Source organism: Oryctolagus cuniculus, chromosome 2 (assembly GCF_051225735.1).
Source record: "Oryctolagus cuniculus isolate XC-2025 breed Fujian yellow rabbit chromosome 2, ASM5122573v1, whole genome shotgun sequence".
Taxonomy (NCBI): Eukaryota; Metazoa; Chordata; class Mammalia; order Lagomorpha; family Leporidae; genus Oryctolagus; species Oryctolagus cuniculus.
The window spans coordinates 74,799,568-74,811,704 of NC_142868.1; the positions used below are offsets into that span (position 1 = coordinate 74,799,568).

Here is a 12,137-nt window from a genome sequence, read left to right on the forward strand (position 1 = left end):
CAAACTGTAGCTATGAGGCTTTTACTCCTGCTGCAAGCAATTACACAAAAAAAATCAGGGCTAGGCGTCAAAGTCACATCTCTGTATATAAACACAGCAAACATTTCAGCTAGTTCTTCAGATGGGTTAGAGGGGAATGGGTCATTCTCTGCTGCTTTTCTCAGGCAATTAGCAGGGAGCTGGATCAAAAATGGAGTAGCCGGGACATGAACTGGTGCCCATATGGGATGCCAGTATCGCAGGTGGTGGCTTTACATGCTATGCCACAACGCCGTGTCCAACAACTCATCACCTGACATGGTACCTTTTGATGCTTGGAGAGGGAAAAACCCCCTTCCTCCATGGTGTCTAACACTGCCTGGCTAAGTACAGTGTTCTGCAACTTGTTCCCTGCAGTCACCTCAGGGGAAACTGGGTAAGACCAAAGGGCAGACTCTCCTCTCTGCACCTTCTGAGAGATTCTGTAGAAACACATATTTTTGTTTTTATCAGAAATTTAAAAGTGGAGATTTTTTTTATAGATTTTTAAAAGAGAATTTATTTTTCTCTTTATTTGAAAAGCAGTGTGTGTGTGTGGGGGGGGGGTATTCTCCATCAACTGGTTCACTCCCCAGCTGGCTGCAATGGCTAGGGTTGGGCCAAAGTCAGAGGCCTGGAACTTCATCTGGGTCTCCCACGTGGTTGGCAAGTACCCAGGTACTCAGGGCCATCTTCTGCTGCCTTCCCAGGTTCATCAGCAGGGAGCTGTAGCTGAAGTGGAGCAGCATGCATTTGAACTGGCATGACACTGCAATTGGTGGCTTTAACCCACTGTGCCATGCTGCCAACCCCACAAGTAGAGATACTTAAAGATGAAACCAATCCTTGATTGTGTTTTTGGACCACAAAGGTTCTCTTTCTTTATATAAAATTTTCTTATGCTCAAATATCAGCACACTGACACTGCAGTCTTTTGAAGGCAGGTTCAAATAGTACAGGTTGAATGCCCCTACTCCAAAAGGCTTAGAATCAGAAAGGTTTCAGATTTCACATTTTGGAATATTTGCAGAGTCTGCAATCCAAAACTCCAACATCCAAAACTTTCTGAACTCATTGGCACTCAAAGTTTTGGATTTCACTGCATGTCAGATTTCTGAGTTTTGGACTGGGGATACCCTATCTACATTTTAACATTCTGGAAATCAGAAGCTGAATCTTTCAAAGATAAGCTATTGGTAAACCTTGTAGGTATAAGGGTATTTTTTCCATATCATAGTTGATTACTGAAAACTATGAAATGTATATACACTATTATGATAGAGATTTTCTATTTCCATAAGTACAGTAGGCTGGATACTCTAAGAGCTTTCCTACAAAAACACAATTAAACTTGGGATAAATTAAAAATAATATGGTAGGATTGAGCAGAAAGTGACAGAAATTTCAGAGGGCAGAGAATGAGGAGAGGACAGAAGCAGATGAACATGAATGAGATGAAAGAAGGTGAGTCGATGGAGAGCTGTCATGAGAGACACGTGCCCACGGAGATGTGAAGCCTCAGGTGTCTTCAAGGTAAGAAGGCTGAAACCACTCTACCATGCCTGGGCAGGACATCAGGGACTAATGCAGCCCAGGTGAGCAAAACTTTTGTCCACCTAGTAAAATAGATCCCTAGTATGTTGAAATACATGAATGCAAACCATCTTTGGAGGAAAGCTCACCAGTTTAAGGCCTCTAAAATTCCTAGGAATTAAATTCAACAAAATATGAATTCACAACAAAAAGTTTCAAAACACAACATAATAAACAAACCACTACATGTACATGTTAAGTGTCAACAGAGAGGCTGGAGCTGTGACGTAGGGGGTGGGTAAAGCCACCGCCTGCAGTGTCGGCATCCCATATGGACACTGGTTCAAGTCCCGGCTGTTCCATTTCCAATCCAGCTCTCTGCTATGGCCTGGGAAAGCAGTGGAAGATGACCCAAGTCCTTGGGACCCTGCACCCACATGGGAGACCCAGAAGAAGCTCCTGGCTCCTGGCTTCAGATTGGCACAGTTCCAGCCATTGTGGCCAACTGGGGACTGAACAAGTGGATGGAAGACCCCCCCCCGCCCCCCGCCTCTCCTCTCTCTGTGTAACTCTGACTTTCAAACAAACAAACAAATATATATAAAAAGAGTCAACAGAACAACATATGTAAATGCCTAGGATGGTCATTTAGTCAAGTAGCAAAGACACCAGTTAGGATACCTGCGTTCTACACTGAAGCACTTGGTTCAATTCATGGTTCTGGCTCAAGTAATTGGGTTCCCACCACCCAAATGGGAGACCTGCATTAAGTACTAGGTTCAGCCTCACCCAGCCCTGACACAGCTCCATCCACCTGTACAGGAATTTGAGAACAGAACCAGATGGAATATCTACCTTCCACCCCTCAACAAAGTACGGCAAATAAAAATAAAACAAAGAATACAGGGCCGGCGCCGCGGCTCAATAGGCTAATCCTCCACCTAGTGGCACAGGCACACCGGGTTCTAGTCCCGGTCGGGGCACCGGATTCTGTCCCAGTTGCCCCCCTTCCAGGCCAGCTCTCTGCTGTGGCCCGGGAAGGCAGTGGAGGATGGCCCAAGTACTTGGGCCCTGCACCCCATGGGAGACCAGGAGAAACACCTGGCTCCTGCCTTCGGATCAGCGCGGTGCGCCGGCCGCAGCGTGCAAGCTGTGGCGGCCATTGGAGGGTGAACCAACGGCAAAAGGAAGACCTTTCTCGGTGTCTCTCTCTGTCACTATCCACTCTGCCTGTCAAAACAAAACAAAACAAAACAAAACAAAACAAAACAAAACAAAGAATACAAACAAACCTCCAGGACTTCACATACTGGAAATCTCAGACAAGCATATGGAATAACAATATAGGAAAAGTTGAAAAGATGCACAGTTGGGCCAGAAGCCAGTTGGAGTGTATGTGAGATTTGTCGATGTTGGAAGATTCTTCAAGCACTCATTATTTCAACCAATATGGATTTTCTTCTTTCTTCATAGTATGCAGATCAGGGATCCAAACTTATTGGAGAAGCTAAAGGCATCATTTGACCCCATTGGAATGGCAGGTTTTGCAGAGACTGTTGTATGTGGATTACACAAACTGGAAAGCAGAGGAAATACTAAGATGTCCCTGCACCTGATCCACATGTATGTGGCAGCTCAAGGCTTTGCTCTAGGAGCAATGAATCTTGGTATGGGCTATTCCATGTATCAGGAATTCTGAGTGAAACCTAAACTTCAGAAGGAGAGATGCTGGCTTGGCCTTGCTGGAGATGCTTCCTTTACTTAGACATCTCATAATGAGGTTACATGTTATGTCAAAAGTAAGTAATTTGAGTGGATTTAGAAAATAATTTTGAATACTGACCTTTTTTCTTTTAGGCTTGATTTGCCTGACTAGTGCACCACCAGGTCACTCAGGGGAGTCAAGTTAACACAATGTCACATTTTAATGCCCCCTTCTTAAACTCTTGTGATGAAATCAGTCCTACAGAACACAGCAGACCAACCTTGAAGTTACTCCCAGTTTGCTGCAGAATATCACATGCTTTGGGTGTTAGATAGGAGTCCTATTTACCTCAGTTAACTCACTTTTTTTTCTGCCTGCCTCATAAACTGGTTGAGTGTTCCAGTATTTAGAGCTGGTTGTCTCGAACTGTTTTTTAAAGTTCATGGACTGTACCTTGTACAGCCTCCCACAACTGAAGAGGTGTGTGCGTGTGCATGTGTGTGTGTGTTTAAACGAAAGCCTTTTTTTTTTTTTTTTTTTTTTTTTTTTTTTTTTTTTTTGGACAGGCAGAGTGGACAGTGGACAGTGAGAGAGAGACAGAGAGAAAGGTCTTCCTTTGCCGTTGGTTCACCCTCCAATGGCCGCCGCTGCAGCCGGCGCACCGCGCTGATCCGATGGCAGGAGCCAGGATCCAGGTGCTTTTCCTGGTCTCCCATGGGGTGCAGGGCCCAAGCACCTGGGCCATCCTCCACTGCACTCCCTGGCCATAGCAGAGAGCTGGCCTGGAAGAGGGGCAACCGGGACAGAATCCGGCGCCCCAACCGGGACTAGAACCCGGTGTGCCGGCGCCGCAAGGTGGAGGATTAGCCTAGTGAGCCACGGCGCCGGCAAAAGCCAGCATGCTTTTAAGACACCTGCATAGTAGTGTTTATATCAGAATCACACTTATAAACCTGAGGCTGATTTAATTATAGATTCTAGTTTAGCTCTTTTGTAATTGCAGTATTTATTTTTGCTGCTGTTATATTAGAGTAACTTTTAAATATCATCTTGAAATAAACATGTTTTTGACTGCTAATACAAAGGTAAATTAACACTTTTAAAATGTGTGCAGTTTTTTAAAATTATTTTCTGTGTAAAATTCATAAATTTTAAATTACCCTCAGTGGAAGTGATTAATAGTTTATAAGCAAGCTGGTTTGTGAGACATTATACACAAACTCTGATATACCATGAATACGTTATTGTACTTGTGAAATTCTCTTGCCTAATCTAAACTTACATTCCACGGTGATATTAAGGTCTACATATTTTTATTTAAAGTGAACACACTGAAAAAATGTTGATAAAAATAAAAGATCGAATTTCAAAATATGGATCAAAACAAGAGACTAACAAAATAACCAGACAGATTTTAAAAAGAACCAAACAGACCTCCTGGAAAAATATAATTATAGAAATTTAAAACACAGTGAATGAGTTAAACAGCGCATTAGACACAGCTAAAGAGCATTCATGAACTAAAACAAAACACAGTAATTACATGTATTCTAAATTCTTTGCTGTTAGGAAAAAGAGTCAGAGGCTGTTTCTAAAGTATGTATGGTGAGTCAGTGGTGTGTTCAGGCTCTGCCTGGAGCTCCAACATCCCATATGGGTGCTGGTTCAAGTCCAAAATGCTCCATCTCCAATCCAGCTTCCTGATAATGGCCTGGGAAAGCAGCGGAAGATGACCCAAGTGCTTGGGTCCCTGTACTCCAGTGAAAGACCTGGAAGAAGCTCCTGGCTCCAGTTCAGGCCATTGTAGCCATTTGGGGAGTGAACCAGCGGATCGAAGATATAACCTCCCCCCAACTCTGCCTTTCAATAATAAATAAATAAGTCCCTTTTTTTTAAAAAAAGAAAATTTTCCAATTAAAATAAGAGTACTAGATTGGAATTTTTAAAATTCCAGTTACATAGTTTATCACTGAGATACATCAAATCAAAAGAATGTGAAAAATATTGGAAGTAGATGGATGGAGAAAGAACCACTAGGCAAATACAAATAACAAATAAAGACAACCAAGCAGATGCTAATAATAATAATAATTAAACAAGCCAGATAACTTCTAATAAAAAAGAAAACAGAGGTGGTTATATTAATATGATATAACAGAGTTTAAGGATAAAAGTCTAATAAGAGCTATTACTACTACATAATAACTTTGTTATTAATAAATTATTACAAATGTACAGATTCTAATAATTTCAAAATGCAAGAAGCAAAAGCTGTAAGAACTAGTTAAGCTGACACATGCATGTCTATAGTGAAAGATTTCAATTTACTCCCCTTTAATAGTTGATACTAAAATTACAGAAAACTATCAATGCTACAGGTGGTTTGAGCAGCACAATTAACTCACTGTATTTCACTTGGAAGCAGTGTTATGATGGGACTATGTTTTAGGCACTGGAGATGGAACAGTGAACACAATCAAGTCCTTACCCTCATAAAAATTACATCCTAGGCAGGGAGCCAAGCAATTTAACAAATACACAAATCAATGTATAGGAGTTACATACCCAGAAATATGTACCCAGAAATTAGGGAATCTACACTGTTTTCAAATCCATGAGAAATGTTTACAAAAACTTTAGGCCATTAAGCAAATTTTAAAGGAAACTGTTCATCACCCCAATCTGACTACAACACAGATTGTCTGGTCAATCACAAATGCACTTTAAACCCCAAACATCTGGGGGCCAGCACTGTGACATGGTGAGTTTGGCCACCACCTGTTTTTTTTTTTTTTTTTTTCAACTTTTATTTAATAAATATAAATTTCCAAAGTACAACTTTTGGATTATAGTGGCTTTCCCCCCTATAATCTCCCTCCCACATGCAACCATCCCTTCTCCCACTCCCTCTCCCATCCCATTCTTTATCAAGATTCATTTTCAATTATCTTTATATACAGAAGATCAACTTAGTATTTACTAAGTAAAGATGTCAATAGACTGCACCCACACAGACACACAAAGTATAGAGTACTGTTTGAGTAGTAGTTTTACTGTTAATTCGCATAGTACAACACATTAAGGACAGAGATCCTACATTGGGAGCAGGTGCACAGTGACTCCTGTTGTTGATTTAACAATTGACACTCTTATTTATAACGTCAGTAATCACCCAGGGCTCTTGTCATGAGCTGCCAAGGCTATGGAAGCCTCTTGAGTTCACAAACTCCAATCTTATTTAGACAAGGCCATAGTCAAAGTGGAAGTTCTCTCCTCCCTTCAGAGAAAGGTACCTCCTTCTTTGATGGTCTGTTTTTTCCCCTGGGATCTCACTCACAAAGATCTTTCATTTAGTGTTTTTTTTTTTTTTTTGCAATAGTGTCTTGGCTTTCCCTTCTTGCGAAACTCTCATGGGCTCTTCAGCCAGATCCGAATGCCTTAAGGGTTGATTCTGATGGCCACCACCTGTAACACTGGCATCCTGTAAGACCACTGGCTGAAGTCTCAGCTGCTCTGCTTCCAATCCAGCTCCCTAATGCAGCTGGGAAGGAAGAGGAAGATAACCCTTGGGTCCTTGCCACCCACGTGGGAGAGCAGCAGGATGGCTTCAGGTTGGCCCAGACTTGGCTGTTGTGGCCATTTAGGGAGTGAACCAGCAGAAGGAAGGTATCTCTCTCTTCTTCCCTGTCACTCAGCATTCCAAATAAATAAATTGATCTTAAAATACGCAAACACAAACACACACACCTGAAACTTCCAGAAGCCTGTGAATATACTGGAGAAATTCAAAATAACTTCACAGCTTTCATAAAACTACAGGGTTACAAAAATCTTCCAGGTTTAAAAGTCTCACTTCTATGTAAAAAGAATTACAAGTGGGTTAGCCTGGTTATCTTTATGTTATATGTGTTAATGCCTTCATCCCAGGACTTGTTAGTCCGTCTTAGTCTCTCTTGTTTTGAACACTGTGTATAGTAAAAATTCTTCTATACTGACTGAATTTTACCCATCTTCAATTCTACTTCCACTGCCACAGTCCCCTGAATTCTTTAGGATTAGGTTCAGCCATCAGTGGCAGAAAATCCCCAGAGAAGAGTGGTCTGAAGTTTGAGAAGTTTATCATGTGTAGTAGGTCCAGAGGCCCCCTGCCTGGGTGCCACAGAAGAGTGACAGGGGCTCCTTCTAGCTCGCTTCACTGCTGTTTGTTTGTACAGTCAACCTCATATTGTAAAGAACCTCTTCAAACACCAGCCCTCATGCCTGATTCCAGTTAGCACACAGTAGGAAGATTTCCCTCCACAGAGATATTTCTGGGAAGTCACAAAGACACTTCCTCTCATTTGAGATTAGCTAGAACTTACCAAGCCATTACACCAGGCACTAAGAACCTAGTCTGTATCTCAGAGGGTATTCAAACGCCCAGGTCAAAACTGGGCATCAGAAGGTGAGGACAAGCAGCACTCTACAATACCATCTGAGAAAATGTGACAAATAAAAGTAGTTAAGAATCCTGCCACATCCTGCTCAATCTCTCTTCTTGTCCATTTACCAGGATGGTATAAAGGAGAGCAAAACACACTCAAGTCCCAGGACACACGTTCAGTTCTGCTTCTTGTGGCCAATAAAGTTTTCAGTCTCTAAGTATAGCCTGGATCACTTTCCTTCTCTTAACTAAGAGGCTGTGTAGCTACAGCCACTGTAGTCATTAAGGGCACAGACACAAGGATATTTAGTAGCTTCAGTTAAAAAAAAACTTTCCAAATACAATTTCCTTATGCACAGTCACTGCCTAATACCTCCCTGCAGAAGTTGCTTGAGAGAAAAACTTTAAACAGGGAAACAAAAGCACTAAGAAACTTGTCTCCACATTCGGGTTGGATTTCTTCCTTTTACAACTGGCTGTATGCCAGCAACACAACATTCCGGGCATGGATACAAGAGTTGGGTTTTCTTCAAGGCTTTTTGCCTCTTGGATTTTCCTCCTTTGCCAAGAAAATCCCAGCACTCTGCTAATGAAAAACTTGCTGCCAGAAAGTTGAAAAGAGGCCACATCCCAGCCCTGCATCTTCCTGTCTAGCACCCCTCTCTGAAGCTCCTGGCTCCCTTAACAATGTGATCTGGTCTGGTAACAGAATTCCAGAGGCACTGATACATGGCGGGCAGGAATTAGTGTGGATGAAGCAGCATAACTCCCTCAGTGTAATTTCTTAACCAAGCTTACACAAATCAACAGGCCAGAAGTTGCGTGCCTCGAATTAAGTATCAAGGAAAGATCAGAACCTTGCCAAATTAAGCTGCTGCAAATTCTTAGAATCTTACATTCTGCTCTCTGGACATTGATCACAGAGAACAAATACAGAATAAGGTTTTTTTTTCTGTGTGGGCAAAACACAAAGTATACCAAATACAGTACGAGTTCTCCATTTTACTGAAATATAAACATCTTTGACCTCTCTTTATCAAAACACACAATTTCATTTCTTAAGCACAGTTTTCCTAGAAGGTACATATCCCAAAAAGGCTCAATGGCTACCCACCTCCACTCCAAATTAACAGGAAAAGAAATGTATTAACTGTGCACATATTGGCCCAATCAACATCAACAGATCTGTGACATTAAATATCTTTACAGAATTATATGCTTTCTTCCAAAAGCAAATCACATCTTACAAAATGCTAACCCTGAAATAAGTTTGCAAAAGGACATTTCAGTAATGTATCTCTTAGCTTGAGGTTAAAATTTTAAGTAATTTTAAAGCGGATAATAGAATGGATTTTTAATGACAGTTAAATATTTTTATACAGTAGTTCTGTGATCACAAATCAATACTGGAGTAAAAAAGAAAATGCATATTATTAGAAAAAATATGCATGGCTTTCCAAATATTTTGTATCAAGATAAATGTATTTTTTGTTGAAGCTGTTTAGTTTGAAAGGGAGACAGAGAGATCTTGTCTCTCTCTCCTGGTTCACTCCCCAAATGTCCACAACACAAAACCAGAGTGGGGCCAGGCCAAAGTCAGAAGCCTGGAACTCCACCTGGATTTCTCATGTGGGTAGAAGGGACCTCAGGAACTTGAACCAGGACCTGCTGACTCCTGTGGTATGTATTAGCAGGAAGCTAGAATTGGAAGTGGAGCCACGACTCAAAACTCAGGCACTCTAATATGGAATGTATAGGCATCCCAAACAGCATCTTAACTGCTGTGAAAAATGCCTGCCCCAAACCTATTTTTAAAATCCATTGCTTCCATAGCCTTGGCAGCTCATGACAAGAGCCTAGGGTGATTACTGAGGCCATAAACAAGAGTGTCAATTTGTTAAGTCAGCAACAGGAGTCACTGTGCACTTACTCCTCATGTAGGATCTTTGTCCTTAGTGTGCTGTACATTGAGATTTAATGCTATAACTAGTACTCAAACAGTATTTTTCACTTTATGTTTCTGTGTGGGAGCAAACTGTTGAAATCTTTGCTTGATGTATGCTGAACTGATCTTCTGTATATAAAGAGAAACGAGGATGAATCTTGATGTGAATGGAAGGGGAGAGGGAGTGGGGAAGGGGAGGGTTGCGGGTGGGAGGGATGTTATGGGGGGCAAGCCATTGTAATCCATAAGCTGTACTTTGGAAATTTATATTCATTAAATAAAAGTTTAAAAAAAATAAAATCAATTTCTCACAAATACTGATCCCCTTGCTCATGGGGACTTCTAATATTCCAGATTCCTTCAATGTAATGTTTCAGTGAACAACATTCTCAGTTCCTCACTTCATAGAAACTTGTTACAATTCAGATACCTCATCACCAACTCAAATGCTTACAAGGCTCCTTATCCTATCATGCAACATCTCAAACATGACCCCAATCTATGTTTCTGGACTTATCTCATTTAAGATGAAATCAGTTAATGCAAGTTTAAACCAATGTCCAGCACACAGTAGGCATTCAATAAATGGAAGCCATTATAATTATTCCTCCTCCTCTTCCTCTCCCTGCCCCATAAATCCCTTACATTCCCTTTACTTTGGTCAAAGAGAATTGTGCGCTAGGGTGCCAGAAGTGCAAACTCCAGTCCTTCATGCATGTGGTTTCCCCACCAAGGTATGCTGAACTGCTGCCTGCCCGTGGATACCCTTTACTCCTCTCGGTCCTTCCGAAGGCCCATATTCTCCCTGAATCCTTTTCTTGACCATCCCAAGTGGGAGTGATCCCTCCCTACCTGACAGCCATACCATCCCACTGATCCCTCTCTGGAAGGCACTCAACCCCAGTGCCCTCAACTAGGGCACTGTATGCATTTGGAGTATCACTCGCTCCTCAACACGTGCTCATTTAATGAACCTGCAGGCAGAAACTGTCCTGTGCATCTTCAGACAACCCTTCTCTTTGGAAATCACCATACACCATTAAATTGCCAAAGATATTAAAATATATTTAATTTTTTGAAACGAAAGTAAATTTCTGTATTGAAAAAGTCCTGATACTTTCATTAAAGGTTATGTGTATTAAACTTTGTTTTGACATATATTGATCGAACATATGTCTGATAGGAAAATTTCCAACTTTTATTATTTTTTTCCTAAAACATGCTTGCTATTTGTCACTTATAACTTGCATTTTAAGATTTTTTTAAAAAAATTATTTACATTTTATGTGAATATGTGAAAGGCAGAGTTACAGAGAAACAGAGAGAGAGAGAGAGAGAGGTCTTCCATTCGTTGGCTCACTTCCCAAATGGCTATGACAGCTGGAGCTGGGCCAATCCGAAGCCATGAGCTTCCTCCAAGTCTTTCAAGTGGGATCAAGGGCCCAAAGACTTGGGCTATCTTCTACTGCTTTCCCAGGACATAACAGGGAGTTGGATGGGAAGAGGAGCAGCCGAGACTCGAACCAGTGCCCATATGCAGAACTAAGTATATTATGGCTTGATATACATGTTTCACTATAAAAGCACTACCTCCATTTTTCAGAAAACTTCCTAATTCACCCTTGGGGCGTAAGATGTATCTATCAGTCAGAAATTCTACAATGTTGTAGACAACAATGTCAAATCTATTCCCAGAGTGCACAGCGTGCCCCTACTGGATTATTCTGGAAGACTTTATAGAGAAGAGGTTATGGAGAATATTTTAAGCCATCAGCCAGCTGGGCCAACTCAATGTGAACACCTGTCTTGGGAACATGGTCACCCTTACTCAAAAAACTAAGAGAAATTATTTTTTTCTAAGTGACTTTCAAGTGAGTAAGGGAGAAAATATGGAATGGCAGGGGACAAAGAGTGGCAGTCTGAAGGGTTTGAAGGAAAGATTATGGAGCCACATGCCAAGTAGAAATAAGCACCTGCATCAAAGGCAAGGTCTAAGGCAAAAGAAGAGCCTAGTAATGGCACAACGCTGACCCCGAGGGACAGCACTGAACACAACAAGTTTCCAAGATGGCAAGTTCAGTTATCCTGGAAGAAAAAATTGGCAGCAAAAATAGGGAAGAAGAGCAAGACTCACTGACAATTGCTTCAAGAGACCTCAGTCACCAATTTAAACAACTTTTTAAAGATGAATTAATTTATTTCATTTAAAAGGCAGAGAAAGAGGAACAGAGACAGAGACAGATCCTCCATCACCTGGTTTGCTCACCAAATAGCCTCAACAGCCAGGGCTGGTCCAGGCCAAAGCCAGGAGCTAGGAACTACATCCTGATCTCTCACATGGGTGGCAGGAGCCCAAGTACTTGGGGTGCCATCAGCTGCCTTCCCAGGTGCATCAGCAAGGAGCTGGATTGGCAGTGGAGCAGCCAGGACTTGAACTGATGCTCTGACATGGGATACTGGCATCACAAGTGGCAGCTTAACCCACTGTGCCACAACACTGGCCCTTCAATTTT

At 41.6% G+C, this 12,137-nt stretch overlaps 1 protein-coding gene and 1 pseudogene across 6 annotated transcripts in view; one reads left to right on the top strand and one right to left on the bottom strand.

Moving 5' to 3' along the window:
* The window catches only part of SLC7A2 (solute carrier family 7 member 2), an 88,208-nt gene that overhangs the window by 53,962 nt on the left and 22,109 nt on the right, over positions 1–12,137 (bottom strand). The gene's annotated exons all lie outside the window — the stretch shown is intronic.
* Positions 2,995–3,316, top strand: LOC149127837 (HIG1 domain family member 1A, mitochondrial pseudogene; annotated as a pseudogene).